Genomic DNA, 17775 nt, shown 5'->3' on the forward strand with positions numbered 1-17775 from the left:
AATACCTATTTTGAGAAGGTTCTTTGCTTCGTAATTTGCTCTAATACAGTTTCTTAGAAATTTTGGTCCTGATGAAGATTTACCCGATTTTTCTCTGAGCATGTGTTTATGTTGATATTTAAATGCTATTTCCCAAGTTGGAACCAATTGCACAGATGTCTTTGTACAAAGCACGAACAAGAGCTGTTGCCTTAAGCAGGGCTCTTCAGCCTCGAATTGAGCCAGCAGTGAGCCTTTCTTTGGTGAAAGAGCTTTCCTGCATGGTTTTCTTTAGTTTAAGAAGCTCCAGTCAATATGTTAAACTCTCATCAGTATTTTGACCAAGACTGCATTTTTGCCAGAAAAATACCACGTAATGCTATCAGACACTATAATGTGGGTGACCACAGTCAATATCTGAGAAATTGCAGAAGACTATAAAGAACAACTATTAAATTTCTTGTGTGCCAAATTCTGTGAGCTCTGCAGAAAAAAAGATGCAGGGTCAGCTTGGGTGCTCCTTACTCAAGTGTAATTGCAGCTTTAAGTCAGAATGAATCAGCAGAACTCAGAATTTCCTGTGTTGAAGATATTGCAGGTTTTCCTCTTTGAGTCTGCTGAGCATTGGTTGAGTTCCTTTTCACCATGCTGAGTCAGCAGTGTGCCTGCAAAAGGGTCGTATGGGGGCATCCGGGGTACTTAGAGGTCTGGAGACACATCAGAAAATTATTTACCACTAATATTTAACACGCAGAGGAATCAAATTGAGCACCTACTATGAGCAGTCCTTGCTTTAAGGAGCTTGTAGTCTACTTGGGAGAGGTTAATAGATAAATGTGTAATTTTAGAGCAGTGTGAAATTGGTTGTGCTGGAGATAAACATGGAATGCTATGGTAGCACTAGAGAGGAAGCTCTCCAGGCTGGAGGAGTGTGAAAAGGCATCTTAGGAAAGGTGATGCTTGAGCTAAATCTTGGAGGGCAAGTGCTAGTGAGGAAGGGAAGTGTTGGGGATGGATGGGCGAGAGAGAGAGAGAGAGAAAATGGAGAACTGTGTTCTAGGCAGAGGAGAGAGTGTGTGCTAAGGAGGCGGGCCATGTAGCAGTGTGGCATGTTAAAGGGAGCATGAGTCTTTTGTTGAATTTCGTGGTAAATTACAAGGTTGAGGGAGGTGAGTCAGAAGAGGTAGGCCCAGGGACAGCTCAACTCAGGCAAGATCTTGTATGTCATGCTCAGTGCTGGGCTTTTATCCCCTAGACTGTGAAAAATGAAGTCAGCAGATAAACAGAAGTTCTGTTCTCAGGAAGTACTGAAAGGCATGGAGAGGGAATGCTTTTAAGAAGTCTTCGATTGATAAAAATCATTAGGATTGCTTTGATATGGGTGACAAGGCAGAAAGAAGAGTTAAAGTTAACAGGTACCTTGATTGCATAGCTGGGTGGAAGGTGGTATCCAGGTGAAATGGGCAGCACAGGGAAAAAACAGGTTAAATGGTGAAGAGAAAAGAATGTGAAATCAGAGTAGACATAATTGATTTGAGGAGCTTTGAGACATACATGAAGCCATGTCTAGGCAGTAAGTGGATATAACAGTCTAAAGCTCAGGGAAGAGGTGGGGGCTAGAGATAGTAGAGTTGAAAGTAGTTTCCATATGAATGTTAATGACAAACATGGTTGTGAATAAGACCATGTTCATTCAGGAAGGGTGGGTAAAATAAGGAGAGCATAAGCTGGGAAGATTGTTAAGGGTTGAGGAGAAGAAGAGGAGCCAATGCAGGGACAGAGAATGAGTGATCAGAGTAGTGGGAGGAGAATCAGGAGCATGATTGAATAGAGAGTTTCAAAACAGAAAGTTGTGATATATAGCCTCACATGAAGTAGACTGATCTAGTGAGATAATGGGCAAAGATTGCCTTTGTATTTACCTATTAAGTAATCACTGATGGTCTGAAGGCAGCAGTTTCCGTAAAGTTTGGGGCAGAAACCAGGTTACAGTGGGCTGGGAGTGATTGAGAGGAGATGGTTTGGAGACAGCATTACTCATTGGGTAAGTTTGGGTGAGAAGGAAAGAGAGCTAGAGCAGTAGCCAGAAGAAGACATTGGGGTCTAGGAAGGGGTTTTTAGGGATAACAGAGCAGGTGTTAGGCTGACAAATGGAGATGTTAAGAGTGAGAGATGAAGATACAGAAGAGAGGAGATAATTTATGGAGCAAGATCTGGGTGAAGATAGAAGGGAGTGAGAGCAAGAGCACAAGGGCAACTTAGTTTTGAACCAGGAGAGACAGTTCATTCCTAACTTGTATGAAGGTATTAGGGCATATGCAGGTCGAGATAAGTTTGCAGGAGAAGGGATGGAGTTCAGTGCATCTCTGAAGATTTCTTTCTTCTTGGAGACAGCATTATCTACCATTGGGATGGAGAAGGAGGGTGGGTTGGGGCTTGAGGAAAATGATGAAAGTTTAGGCTAACGCGGAGAGAAATGGGTGAGGAAGCTCACCAAGGTCATGTTAAAGAATTTATGAGCAATCTTCATTAGAAGTCATATATTATGTGTTGGTCTTTGTGTCATTGTACCTGATGGTGTTTTATTTTATTTTTTTAACCTGGAGTGCTCAGTAACTCCGTCACTGCACTGTGTGGGGGAGGAAGGTAGATTGTAGTGTGGAGCAGGGGTCATGTTTTCTGGTGGTGACTCAGAGGAAGAGCAGTGGAGACAGAGCTCTTTGAATACTGGTGAATAACTAGGGTAGTTTGCTATCAGGATCCAGTTTGGGTAAGAATGGAGATGAGGTCAAGAGGACCAGGAAAAAATGGAGGTCTCTGTAAGGACAAGTAAATGCAGTGAGAGGGAGACCATGAGACCTATAATCACATGGTATCTCCCCTGTTCAGAGCCCCGAGCCTTCTGAGCGCAGCGTGTGTGTGCAATACTCACATGACCTCCGGAGACAAGGGAACTGGGTAAGAGTGTGACAAGTGTTGGCCAGGGTGGGTCTCTAGTTTAAATAACTTTCGATGGCTGTGATTCACTAACTTTCAATGGCTGCTCCATTAGGATGAACGTAAAGAGTCAAGAGAATTTTTAAAATCAGTCATGGAGAAAGAGCTTCTGAGCAAAGAGGAATCTCATTTCCACCAAAGGGTGGTCGTTGCCACACTATTTACAACAATTTAAAATTGTTAAGGAGGGGAAGGGCAAAAGGTGTATGATAGGTATACGAGCTCAGTGAAGGAAAGAAAGCATTAAGGTGTTAACATAAACTAATCAAAGTGGTATCATCAGAATCTAAATGGTTAATGACCTCACCAGGGCTGGACTGCCAGCTTGTGAAGACTACCCTGATGTGAGTTCCTGGGAGGAGAGCTTTCTGAGTCTGTGCTTTCATGGACTGAACAAGTGAGACCTTGGCTTGCTGAGGCATCTTGTGGCAGAGGCGCGTGTTTTAATTTAGCCAACAAATATTGAGTGAGCATCTGCTCTATGCCTGCAATTGCTGTAGGTGCTGATGCTGCTGGGAGTGAAATAGACAAGTTCTCTGTCTCCCCTCATGGAGCTTTGTTCCAGGGGAAGAGACAGACAGTGAACCACTAAATAAAGACGAGCGCGTTGAAAAACATATAGCTGGGCTACGTGATGGAAAGAGACTTCAGCTGGGAGTGGCCAGTGTGGTTTAGATGTCACAGAAGCCAGAAGGTCTGTCTGAGGAGGGACATTGAGCTGAGACCTGATCATCCAAGATGAGACACCACATGAGGCTGGAAGGTGAGAAGGTTCCACTCAGCTGGGACTGTGAGACAGCAAGTGCTGAGGAGAACGTGGAATGTTCAAGAAGGACTGAGGCTGGTGTGACTGGAGTGCAGCAGGGGGCAGGGGATGGTGGGAGACTGAGGAGATGAGGTCAGAGAGGAAGCCGTGTAGCCAGACCGTGAAGGGCTGTTGTCCACGGGGAGGCATTTTGGTAGGACGCCACTGGAGGGCAGGAAGCACAGGCATCACACCATTGGGTTTACATTTTTTTTAGCCCAAAAAGTCCTAGTTGTGGCTTCAGAGGATCTTTTGTCATACTCCTTTCAGGATACTCCCCTTTTCAATTTTGTTTTGTTTTTTTCTCTAGAATGACCATTGTTCCAAGTTACATAAGGTTTAAAAAGGATTACTAGATTAACAATTCTTTTTTTTTTTTGGCTGTACCCCGTGGCATGTGGGATCTCCAGGGATCGAACCCATGCCCTCTGCAGTGGAAGCACAGATTCTTAACCACTGGACCGCCAGGGAAGTCCCCAGCAATTCTTAATGTGTATTGTTGATCCTTGGAAGCCCTCAGGGAGTCTGAAGATTGTCTCTCCGATATGTGTGATTGGAATTATGCCATATTACCTATAGTTAAATTTGCTGGTGTCTTCAGCAAATGTTAACTGGGAATAATTGTGATCAGAGTTACATAATGGTGGAGAGCATAGGTTCTGGAGTCAAACAGACCTGGGTTTGAATCTGGAGGCTGTCATTTACTAGCTGTGGGACCTTGGGCAAATTTCTTAACTTCTTTTTTAGTAATAGTTTGAGATACAATTCACACGCCATGAAATTCACTCCTTTAAAGTGTTCCCTTCAATGGTTTTTATTATATTCACAGAGTTGTGCAGTTATTACCACCATCTAATTCCAGAGCATTTTTGTTGCCCCAGAAAGAAACCCTGTATCTATAGCAGTCACACCCCCTCCTCCTCCCCTCCAAGCTTCTGGTAACCACTCATCTACTTTCTGTCGCTATGAATTTTCTTATGCTGGTATATAAATGGATTTATACAACTTGTGACCTTTTGTGATTGGCTTCTTTACGTAGTGTAATATTTTCAAGGTTCATTTATGTTGTAGGTTCATTTATGTTGTAGCTGAATAATATGCCATTGTATGGATATATTCTTAGCTTCCTAAGCTTTAGTTTCCTTCTTAAGCTATAGGTTGTTGTAAGGACTAACTAAGATAATGTGTGGTACTTATATATGTCTGCTAATTGGAAAGGCATGCTTCATGCTATGGACTGAATTCCCCCTAAAATTCCTGTGTTTAAGCCTTAACCCGCAATGTGACTGTATTTGGAGATAGAGCCTCTAAGGAGGTAATTAAGGTTAAATGAGGTCATATGGTGGAGCCTTGATCTGATAGGATTAGTGTTATTATAAGATAGACACCAGAGAGTTTGCTCCCTCTCTCTCTGCCACGTGAGGACACAGCAAGAAGGCAGCCATCTGCAAGCCAGGAAGAGAGCCCTCACCAGGAACTGAATCAGCCAGCATCTTGTTCTTGGATTTCTAGTCTCCAGAAGTATGAGAAATCGATTTCTGTTGTTTAACCACCCAGTTTATGGTATCTTTGTTCTGATTTTGGGGGGTATTTGATTTAAGATGAATATCTAGAAAATGCTGATTTAAAGAAATATATGCACACAGTAGTTTGCTCATGAAATGTAGTTCATGCAATGCTTTTGAAAGAAGAAAACAGCCACATTGATGTAGTTTCAGCTAGATTAAATAAAGACCCTGGCTTTCGTGCTGATTAGCATGGTTAATTCATTCTTTATTCAGCCAACTAACATTTATTGAGCATCTAGTTTGTGTGGTACTGTGCTGAGCAACCCAGGGAATTCAGAGCTGTGTAAAAGAATCCCTCCTCTCCAAGAGCCCATAGCAGAGAAAAGATATTAAAATATATACAAATTATAGTAAACATGATAGGAAGTGACTTGGGAAGCCTTGGTGTTGGAAGGTTTTATGGGGAAGATGAGATTTAATGTTTTTCTTAAAGGATGCTGTCTTGGTTTTGGTTCCCCTGGTAGCAGATCCTGAAGCAAGAATTCCAGGAAATACATTTAGGGAACTGAGGAGTGACAAGTGGAAGGGAAGGAAGCTAAAAATGGGTGATTTCCCACGTGCCCAACTGGGGCTCATTCCCAGTGATGAAACCCTGGGAGTCCATGGATTCATCCTCTAGAACATGCCAGAATATTATTGAACTGAGGGGTGAGGAAGCTTTGTTCACCAAGTGCCAGTCTGTTGTTGGTTGAGAGCTGTTTCTGGGGGCAATAACTTTTCAGTATGTCCCTCGTGCCTCCTCCTCTCAGGTAGAAAAAAGCCAGAAATCTTAGGTATTTCCAGTCACCTGCCTTCAGCGTGTTATGCTGAGGGCATGTGGGCAGGGCATGTTGGAGTCTGCTACAGATGCTTCGATTTGGGAAGATGTGGTAGGGAGAAAGGTGCATTTTACGTGGGGAAGTGGCAGAGCAAAGGTTTGAGAGCAGGAAAGCATCGAACCCCAGGTATGAGTGAAGACTAGTGAACCCCTTCTGTCAAAGAAACCTGAACCACCAATCAGCAGACGGAAGGCAAGCTTCCTGCTTGGAGTCACTGGATTCAGAGGGGGAATTTCAGTCTTGTTCTGTTGACTGTTTTTCCAGCTCTGCAAATTTGGAGATTTGAACTTAAAATTTGGTTTATAAGGAGAAGTGTGTGGAGGAGAGACAGGCCTCCTGCCCCATTTTCCTTTTGTGAATGAATAGGAGCAGGAGCTGTGGCTGGAGAAGAGTGAGGCAGATCCACCTGCAGTGCAGTCCGGGGCGGGCTTGTGAGTTGGCTTGACTCCTGACCTAAGGTTGGCTGGCCATACGTGTCAGTGCTGACCCCTTGCTTCTCTCCTGTTATCGGCCTATCAGTCTCACTGCTGGAACTCCTCTCACACATCTGGGCGAGGGAAGGCACTGGCTTTTCGGAATTCAGGCTTTTGGTCTCAAACTTGCTGCTGAGGCTGCCAGCTGAGGCATGTTTTCTGGGTTTGAGTCCAGAGGAGTTAGAAATGACGAGTAACCTTGCTTTCCATTTCAGAATTCTATGTCTTTAAGATGCTGCTAACTCATAGGGTAAATGCTTTATTTCCTAATTTCAGGGGTCTGTAGAAGGAAGGCTATCTACTGCAATAGTAATGACGGTAATAGATCCTGTGCTAAGCCCTTTACCCGTATTCTCCAATTTAAATCCTGTCACCAACCCTGCAAGGAAGATGTGATAATTTCCAGCAACCTGAGACCTGGTGACATTCAGTCACATGCTGGTGTGCAGCCTGGGCAGTCTGTCTGGAGTCTTCTTCTGTGGCTGCTTTGATCACAGCACTGGACTATACATTTACAAGGGAGCTGGGCATAATTCTAATGATTGCTCACCTGTTCACATTAGGTGAGGAAAAAAGAATATAACTATTTCAGTCAATTTTTAACAGTATAAAGAAAATGCAGAAGGTCCAGATAGGATTTAAAATAATCCTGTTGTTTTAAAAAAAAATTTATTAGGTAACATTGGTTTATAACATTATGTAAGTTACATGTGTACAACATTATATTTCTACTCATGTGTACACTACAGTGTGCTTACTACCCAAAATTTAGTTATCATTCATCAGTACAATTGATCCCCCTTACCCGTTTCACGCCTCCCCCCCTCATTCCTGCTCCTTCCTCTCTGGTAACCCCTACTCTGTTCTCTGTATCTATATGTTTGTTTTTGTTTGGTTTGGTTTATTTACTTAGTTAAGTTTGTTTTCAATATTCTACATATGAATGAAATCATATGGTATTTGTCTTTTTCCATCTGACTTATTTCACTTAGCATAATACCCTCAAGGTCCATCCATGTTGTCACAAACGGCAAGATTTCATCTTTCTTTTAAAAATATTTATTTATTTATTTATTTATTTATTTGGCTGCATCGTGTCTTAGTTGCGGCATGCAGGATCTTTGTTGCGGTGCGCGGGATCTTCATTGTGGCGCTCAGGCTTCTCTCTAGTTGTGGCATGTGAGCTCTCTAGTTGTGGTGTGTGGGCTCCAGAGCACGTGGGCTTAGTTGCCCTGCGGCATGTGGGATCTTAGTTTCCTGACCAGGGATTGAACCCACGTCCCGTGCTTTGGAAGGAGGATTCTTTTTTTTTTTTTTTTTTTAAAGAAATTCACGTTCTTTTATTTATTTATTTATGACTGTGTTGAGTCTTCGTTTCTGTGCGAGGGCTTTCTCTAGTTGCGGCAAGTGGGGACCAGTCTTCATCGCGGTGCGCGGGCCTCTCACCATCGCGGCCTCTCTTGTTGCGGAGCACAGGCTCCAGACGCGCAGGCTCAGTAATTGTGGCTCACGGGCCCACTTGCTCCGTGGCATGTGGGATCTTCCCAGACCAGGGCTCGAACCCGTGTCCCCTGCATTGGCAGGCAGATTCTCAACCACTGCGCCACCAGGGAAGCCCTGGAAGGAGGATTCTTAACCACTGGACCACCAGGGAAGTCCCAAGATTTCATCTTTTTTTTTATGACTAAGTAGTATTTCTTTGTATGTATATATACCACATGTTCTTTATGCATTCATCTGTTGATGAGCACTTAGGTTGTTCCAATATCTTGGTTACTGTAAATAATGCTGTAGTGAACATAGGGGTGCATATATCTTTTCAAATTAGTGTTTTCTTATTCTTTGGATAAATACCCAGAAGTAGAATAGCTGGATCATATGGTAGCTCTATTCTTAATTTTTTTAGGACTATCCAGACTGTTTTCCACAGTGTTTGCACCAATTTACACTCCCACCAACAGTATATGAGGGTTCCCTTTTCTCCACATCCTTGCCAACACTTGTTATTTCTTGCTTTTTTGATAATAGCCATTCTAACAGGCATGAAGTGATATCTCTTTGTGGTTTTTATTTGTGTTAATTAGTGACGTTGAACATCTTTTCATGTGCTTGTTGGCCATCTGTATGTCTTCTTTGGAAAAATGTCTATTTAGCTCCTCTGCCTATTTTTAAATTGGGTTGTTAGTTTTTTTGTTGTTGAGTTGTATGAGTTGTTTATGTATAAGGGCTATTAACCCCTTATCAAATATGTGATTTGCAAATATCTTTTCCCATTTGATAGGTGTCTTTTTGTCTGGTTAATAGTTTCTTTTGCTGTGCAGAAGCTTTTTAGTTTGATGTAGTCCCATTTGTTTATTTTTCCTTCTGTTTCCCTTGCCTGAGCAGACATATCCAGAAAGATATAACTAAGACTGATGTCAAAGAGTGTATTGCTTATGTTTTCTTCTAGGAATTTCATGGTTTCAGAAATTACGTTCAGGTCTTTAGTCCATTTTGAGTTGATTTTTGTATGTGGTGTGAGATAGTGGTCTAGTTTCATTTTTTTGCATGTGGCTGTCTAGTTTTCCCAACACCATTTATTGAAGAGATGATCCTTTCTCCGTTGTATGTTCTTTGCTCCTTTGTTGTAAATTGACCGTGTATGTGTGGGTCATCAATTCTGTTCCATTGACCTATGTATCTGTTTTCTGCCAATGCCATACTCTTTTGATTACTATAGCTTTGTAATATAGTTTGAAATAGATTGTTTTGGGTAAGATGAACATTTTAACATTGTTCATTCTTCCAGTCCATGAGCATGAAATATCTTTCCATTTATTTGTGTTTTCTTCAATTTCTTTCAACAGTGTCTTAATAGTTTCCAGAGTGCAGGTCTTTCACTTCCTTGGTTAAATGTATTACTACGTGTTTTATTCTTTTTGTTGTGATTGTAAATGGGCTTGTTTTTTAAAATTTCTCTTTCTTCTAGTTCATTGTTAGCATTAGAAATGCAAGAGATTTTTGTATATTGATTTTGTATCCTGCAACTTTACTGTATTCATTTATTATTTCTAATAGTTTTTTTTGTGGTGTCTTTAGGGTTTTCTATGTATACAATCATGTCATCTGCAAATAGTGACAGTTTTACTTCTTTCTTTCCAGTTTGAATTCCTCTTATTTCTTTTTCTTGCCTAATTGCTCTTGCTAGGACTTCCAATACTATGTTGAATAAGAGTGGTGAGAGTGGGCATCCTTGTCTTGTTCCTAATTTTAGAGGGATAGCTTTCAGTTTTTCATCATTGAGTATGATGTTAACTGTGGGTTTGTCATGTATGGGCTTTATTATGCTGAGGTGCACTCCCTCTATGCCCACTTTATTGAGAGTTTTGGGTGTTGAATCTTGTCATATACTTATTGGCCTGTAAATTTTTTGTGTGTTGTTCTTGTCTGGTTTTGTTATTAGGGTAATGTTGACCTCATAAAATGAGTTAGTAAACATTCTTTCCTCTTCAATTTTTGAGAAGAGTTTGGGAAGGCTAGGTATTAAATCTTCTTCAAATGTTTGGGAGAATTTACCTGTAAAGCCACCTGGTCCTGAACTTTTGTTTTTGGTTACTCTCTTAATCTCTTTACTAGTGATTGGTCTATTCAGATTTTCTATTTCTTCATGACTCAGTCTTGGAAGTTTATATGATTTTAAGAATTTGTCCATTTCTTCCAGGTTGTCCAATGTGTTGGTGTATGTAGATGTTTGTAATATTCTCTTATAATCCTTTGTATTTCTCTGGCATCCATTGTTATTTCTCCTTTCTCATTTCTGATTTTATTTATCAGAGCCTTCTCTCTTTTTTTCTTAGTGAGTCTAGTTAAAGGTTTGTCCATTTTGTTTACCTTTTCAAAGATCCAGCTCTTAGTTTCAATGATATTTTCTGTTCTCTTTTTAGTCTCTTATTTTATTTAATCCACTTTGATCTTTATTATTTCCTTCCTTCTGTTGACTTTAGACTTCATTTGCCCTTCTTTGTCTAGTTCCTTTAGGTATAAAGTTAGATTGTTTATTTGATATTTTTCTTGTTTCTGGAAAAAGGCGTGTATTGCTATAAGCTTCCCTCTTAGTAAAAATAATCCTGTTTGTTGAGCAGACCAGACCATCTGTTATGGGCCAAATTTTGTCCCCCCACCAAACTTATATGTTGAAGGCTTAACTTCCTAGTAACTCAGAATGTAACTGTATTTGGAGATAAGGACTTTAAAGAAGTAATTAAGTTACAATGAAATCTTTATGGTGGGCCCTAATCCCATATGACTGGTATCCTTTAAGAAGAGGAAATTTGGATACAGACTTGTGTGTGCACAGAGGAAAGACCATGTGAGGACATAGTGAGAAGGAAGCCATCTGCAAGTCGAGGAGAGAGGCCTCAAAATGAAACCAGTGTTGCCCAGACCTTGCTCTTAGACTTCTAGCCTGCAGAACTATGAGGAAATAAATTTCTGTTGTTCTTTGTTATGGCAGCCCTAGCAAACAAATACACCAGCCTCATCCATTTATTGCTTATTGCAGTGGGACAGTCAGCATTAAGCTGCGGCTTGTTAATGGGTAAGTCTGTTTGTTTCTGGTAGCTAATTCTGCTGCTATAATTTCAAAGTGTTGTTCTGAGAGATTATGGTCTCTTTTGCATTTATGTACTTCAGGGAGAGTAGAACTATTTACGCAATTTTGAAAAAGTTTCTGTGAGAATAAGGAACCTTAAGAGACACAGATCCCCAAAGTTGCTGTGAGTATTGATTGCCACTGTGCCATGTGCAATATGATGAAGATAAATATTGCTTTTCCTATGTCCTAGAGGCCCAGTAGTGTTCTAAGATTTGCAGTGCTGGCAGGAATGAGTTGCTGTGGGGTTTCTCTCCTTAAGTCATCCTTTCCTGTATATTTTAAAACATTTTGATTCCATAGTACAAGGTAGTTCTTTTTGCCTTACTTTCTCTGATCAGGTGAGTACCTATCAGTTCTCCCTTGGGCATTTCTGTTTGAAGAGTTAAACCTATATTGAATGCTTTGGATAATATCATTATCATTTGCTTTTGATGACCCATCTTTTAAGCTGCTAGACCAGGTCCTGAAACTCTTGAAAAGATTTAAAATAAGTGTTGCCTAAATGTTAGTAGGTTCTAATTCTATTTTTTAGGATGTGTGTCTGACCTACTTTCAAAATGGGTTGAGAATGACTTCCACAATTAAACATAATAGCAGAAGCATTAAAAGTAAAATCACAATTAAACCATTGGTATGTTTGTACTGATTCTTGATTTCCGTAGGTGGATGAGATCTAGTGTAAATGGTGAAGGACTGTGGATGTTTGCCCTCTACCTGCAGTAAGAGACTTCATTACCCTCTCCCCTTCTTGCCTGTTGACAATAATTATTATGGGTGAATGGGATCCAGGGAAATTAAACACCAGGCTGAGGAAATCATGAGGGCTATAGGAGCTAGATTTAAATTCTCTTAAGTTCTAAGAAATGAGAAGACTGTGATTGCCCAGAAATGAGGAGCTGTGGTGATAGCCTCTCACACAGAAAAGAAAAAAAAATAGGCATCTAAGAATTTCTAGCAGAATCAAAGGGATCTAATTGTCAATGGGATCACATGGCATTGTTTTTTTAATCTGGGATGTATTGAATTAAGAGACTATTACTTTAAAAAAATTTTATTTATTTTTGGTTGCGTTGGGTCTTCATTGCTGCGCGCTGGCTTTCTCTAGTTGCGGTGAGCAGGGGCTACTCTTCATTGTGGTGCGCGGGCTTCTTATTGCGGTGGCTTCTCTTGTGGAGCACGGGCTCTAGGCACGCGCGCTCAGCAGTTGTGGCTCACAGTCTTAGTTGCTCCACAGCATGTGAGATCTTCCTGGACCAGGGCTCGAACCCGTGTCCCCTGCATTGGCAAGTGGATTCTTAACCACTGCGCGACCAGGGAAGCCCAAGAGACTATTTCTTGACTGATGGATTAAAGGAAACCCTTTGCAGGTGTCCACCCCCATGCAGAATGTGGCCAAATTAAACTAGAACTTAGTTCATTCTTCAGACTACTTCTTGGTCTTTATGGTTACCGGGGTGGGTAGGATGGGGTGGGGGAGGGATAGACTGGGAGTTTGAGGTTGACATGTACACACTGCTATATTTAAAACAGATAACCAACAAGCATCTACTGTATAACAGAGAACTCTGCTCAATATTCTGTAATAACCTAAATGGGAAAAGAACTCAAGACAGACTAATGATTAATGAAGAATTACAGCAGAAGTTAATTTTGACAAAAAAATTGAAAAGCACAGAGGATTAGCTGTTATAAGGCATCTGAGATAAGTTAATTGCATAAGCTACTGATTTTAGATCTTACTTTTCTGACAGTTAAGTGGGAAAGGCCAGGTGCTGGGGTGTATAATTTCCATTATCTGATAAAGGAAGTTTATCTGTCTGTCTAGAGATATAAATGTTTTCCTATCAGGGAGAAATTTATCCCTTTGGTGCTGATGTAGCAGAACATTTGGTAGCATAATGGTTAATGTCTGCAACCATGATTTTGTGAATGACCAGAAAAGTTACATAAATGGACTTCTCATGTAGTAGCCAAGCATAACATACTTTCTAACCTCAGTGGATTGATGGATAGATTTCTATTGATTGAAGCCTTTTATGAACCATTTCAAGCACTTTTTTTCAGAAATGTTTATTGAGTACCTGCTAAGTCCCAGACAATGTTGTAGCTGCCAGAGAGAAACTCTTCCCTCAGGAAGCTTACAGAACAGTGGAGGAGAAAGACAATCCTACAGGCATCTCAATTACGTACAGTCTGAGAAGTGCCGTGGTGGGGAAAATTGAGGAAGCTTTTATCTCCCGTAGGAGGGGTGGCATTGAATAGGAAGCTAAAGTTTATGGAACTAAGTGTCTAAGCCCAGACCTAAAGTGTAAGAGTTGGCCAAAGGTTTGAGGGTTAGAGAGTGTGAGGGCCTGAAAGGTAGGCAAGAGAGATGAGGCAATAACTTACCCTGTATCAACAGCCCGTCCCTTGTATACAGCCCGTGAGCATTCCATATCAAACACTGACTCTGCAGGCTTGGAGAAATTGATAAAATCACACAGCAAGTTGGAGAAAAAATAGAAACTTTGTCATGGCAGGGTGGTATGTCTGGGGCAACTTTGTAAATACACACCTGAAAGTACCACCAATTGCTATGTTTTAAATTGTATCTTTTAAGCAATAGGATTTTTTTCTCCTATAGGAGCTGTGGGCAGGAAGGTTAATGAATTCTACATTCTTCTCATCACCTGCTTAAATTGTTTTTTGCTCTGAATAGACAGTAATTGCTGTTTTAGTACATCCAGCAGAATTTTGTCCCAACAAAGATGGTCCATGTTCCTCCCCATGTAACCTCCACAGAGGAAATGATGGACAAGGGAAGCATGGCTGACCTGCCGACAGGTTAGATTTCTTACAACCTGCTTCTGATATGATGGCTATTCTCTGTATAGTTTTCATAATTAATGGAATATTATTTCATGTACTCTATCCTGGCAGTTTATTTTATGCCATGTTCTGACTTTTAATTCATTAAATAGTCTTTTATCCTACTCTCAAAAAAAAAAAAAAGAATCCTGCAGTTAGTGACAGAACTGGCATCAGAATTCAGTCACCCACTGTCAAAGCCTTTGAGAGTTGAGATGTTTTTCAGCAATAAAGTAATCCCATTGAAGTTATGTTTCAAAAGCTCTACAAAGGTGAACCTTAGCTATAAATAAATAGAGACATAAATTTTATATCACTTGACTTTTTCATCTTGCTTCGCTTTCACTACTCCTATATTTTGCATAAATCTAGTCCCAAACAGTAATTTATTAAATTTCCTTTAAGTACTGTAAAATCTATATGAAGTAAGGGTTTGACATCAGATAAAAGAGCTCATTAAGATTCTTGGTCATCATCTGCTGCCAATAAGAATTATGTTGTTTTCTAGAACCAATTTTGTCGTGATTCATAGACTAGAATCATCATGTAGGATCATTTCCCCTAATCTTTTAAAATTACTGTAAGAGTAGAATCTCCAATATTAGAACCCAAACTATGGTTTATTATGATTTGTTTATAAAAGTGTTCTAAGTGGTCAGTTGTAACTCATCTTCCATGACGATAACCATGTGCTTTAGTATTTTGATTGTGTTTAAAGACAAAATCTATACAGGCTTTTTCATGTGACCATTCCTGCAAAAATTTCGTCTTTAATTCAATAAAAATGATTTTAAAATTAAATTATCTATCTTTCTTACAGGAATATTTTTCAAACAAGAGGCTGAAAATCTCTAATACATTGTAGAATGCACATTTCATTTCTTCTTCCTTTATTTTTTTGCCCAACACTTCATACGTGTAATAAATCAGACTAAACTATGTGACAAGAAGGATCTCACAGCATAAGGACAAGACTATGTCTCTTATAAATCGGTAGAATTTCTTAGAGACTTAATTGCATCTGAGGCTCTTCCTCATTGCTGTTAGTATTTATTCATTGAATGCTGACCGACCTGGTACTTGACCCTAAGGAGATGCTTTGCTCTTTAAAGCTATTCAGACAATGGTAAAGGGTTTCTTTATGTGACTACTGGCACTTGACCATCCTCCCCCTGCTCCATCCCTCTACACTGTCCTAGGTTAAGGGAAAATGAAGAAGAATAAGATGCAGTCTCCTTATGGAGCCCACAAACTAGGGTGGAATCAGGGAAAGCTACACAGAGGAGGGGATGGTTGAGCTGAATTTTGAAGGATGAGTAATTCAAAGATGAGTGGTTTAATATTTTTGGATGGGCAAGGGGGGCAGTAATTCTTTTGGGCACCCATTTATTTTTGCTGGCGAGTCAGTGTTTGATATGGAATGCTCACTGGATGTATACAAGTGATGGGCTGTTGATACAGGGTAGTTATTTTGCATTTTTTCCCCCACCAGTATCTCTACCTGATACAGCTTTAATAGTCAGGAGCAGTTTTATGGGCTGTGAAAATGAAGTATTGTTATTTTACTGAGGTTAAAAATTCATCTGTGCCCTTTTCTTTGGGGGAGGTTTAGTTAACCTTGTTCCCATGAAATCATTAATGTACTCGTGATGGAATGCAAACATTTAGTGACAGCAGTGCTTTCAGAAGTAAATAATACATCTACCTTTTTTCATCCAGCTTTTAATACCTGGGTTCTTTGTGCGCTTTTGATTTGGTGAACTATAAAAAATGAGCAAACTGCAATATACTATTAATTATTCTTTTTTCATAAGAGCAGTTTGAGGCAAGGTTTCCAGGTCTGAGGATTAAAGGCGTCAAACTGTTTCTACACCCGGCACCATGAGCAAGACGCCCATATTGCGTGTTCTTTGTTTTGACTGTATAGTTCTCCTCAAGATATGCTGTTTGGAAGTACTTTTTATAATTCAAATATTGCATGACTTATTTGAAAATAATTTTTTTCTGTTTTATATGCAGGATGTTTTTCTTTCTTCCTGCAAGGTTCAGTATATAAGGCTTGCTTAATATCTGGTGGTGTTGATCAGATACTGATGTCGATGTAGAGTATCTTATAGCATCGTCCCCATTGTCTTATAGTAAAGCTACATAAAAAGCCAACAGAAAACCAATATTTTTGGCTCTTTCTTTGAAGGCCACTTCCCAGTAAATAATAATTAAATTACATGGCCCTCAAAGTACAAGCCTCACAAATCCTTAGGTGTTACTCAGCATGTGTGTAGCACAGGTGTGTGGGTGGGTAGCCATGATAATGGATGATACTACTACATTCATGAAAATTGGCCTTTAAGAAGGACACAAAACCTTTTATGTTACTAAGACTTATCTCTGTCACAGCAGAGGATGATACAGGACTCTGGAATCCAAATGTTTTTCTTAGTAGAATTTCCCTAGCAGCTCTGTAGCAATGCTTTTTGTAGAGCAGCTTAGGTGCCTCTCTCCTCTCTTTTGTGCAAAATCCAGAGGGTCAGTCCTATCCTTGCTTTGCTCTTGGCATCAGGGTAAGTCCAAGAACGTGAGAGTGTGCGTCTTTGAGCTAGATGTACTTAGGTCTACTCTGATCTGCCTTCATCCGTGAGAGGAGCCCATGGTTAGCTGGGGGATGCTTTCCTGCCGCCATTAATCCCTCTGCCATCTTCCACTTCTGATTTAGGGCTTTGAATGTAGCAATCCCATATTTATTTTATTATTTTTTAAAAATAGAAAATGTTTTCTTACTATTTAAAGAAAGCATGATCCAAATTATCTTTTGAGAGCTGGACTTAATTGCATTATTTCCTACTCTGGTGTTTTTGAGAGTTAAAAGTCAATATATAAATGTCCTTTTTAAAGGTCTCGTTTCTTGAATTAAAAGAGGCTAAGAGCTAGGTGACCTTGCTTCCTCTTTTGATTTGGCTAAAGTGTATGATTTTTGAATCTCCACGTTGAAGTTGGAGGGGTTTACAAAGGCTGCTGAATTGATTAAAAGGGTTTTCACGACGTATATGTATATCAGATCATCACATTGTATACTTTAAATATCTTACACTTTTGTCAGTTATACCTCAATGAAGGTGAAATTTTTTTCACCTTTATTTGTGATCCCTGAATTAAAACTATTACAGGTATATTTGTGTATTTGGTTCCTGTTTCCAAGAACAAGTTACAGCTTCTTTTATGAGCTTCCTTTGAATCATGAGAAATTGAGGTTAGATAAATTCTTAAAAGTCAAGCAGTCCAGCTCCCTAGCTGATTCTCAAATCCTTTCTTATTCCCACTGAGTAGTCTTCTAGTGTATTCCAGAACACCTTCAGGCCTCAGGTAGCTGATTCTTAGACTGTGCTGATTTATCAAGTCCTTTAAAAAATATCTGTCTGAAATTTTTTACCTCCAGGTCTCAGATTTTGTATTTAAAATCCACTCATTCATGGAGACTAGATATTAGTCTACTTCATTCAATTATCAACACTTTCTAGAAATTGGTTCCTGTTGTCCCCCCAAAATAGCCAAGACTCTGTTCATAAGGTGTTCACCTAGAATACAAAGTAAGAATGCAGATCATTTTTCACATATTTGAAAAGTACTATTTTTTAAGCATGTAAGAAGTCATTTATGG

At 39.9% G+C, this 17775-nt stretch overlaps 1 protein-coding gene across 3 annotated transcripts in view; it reads left to right on the forward strand.

Annotated features, from left to right (window-relative positions):
* The window catches only part of ADAM23 (ADAM metallopeptidase domain 23), a 166172-nt gene that overhangs the window by 45916 nt on the left and 102481 nt on the right, over nucleotides 1-17775 (forward strand). The gene's annotated exons all lie outside the window — the stretch shown is intronic.

The sequence above is a fragment of the Balaenoptera acutorostrata genome, chromosome 8 (assembly GCF_949987535.1).
Source record: "Balaenoptera acutorostrata chromosome 8, mBalAcu1.1, whole genome shotgun sequence".
NCBI lineage: Eukaryota > Metazoa > Chordata > Mammalia > Artiodactyla > Balaenopteridae > Balaenoptera > Balaenoptera acutorostrata.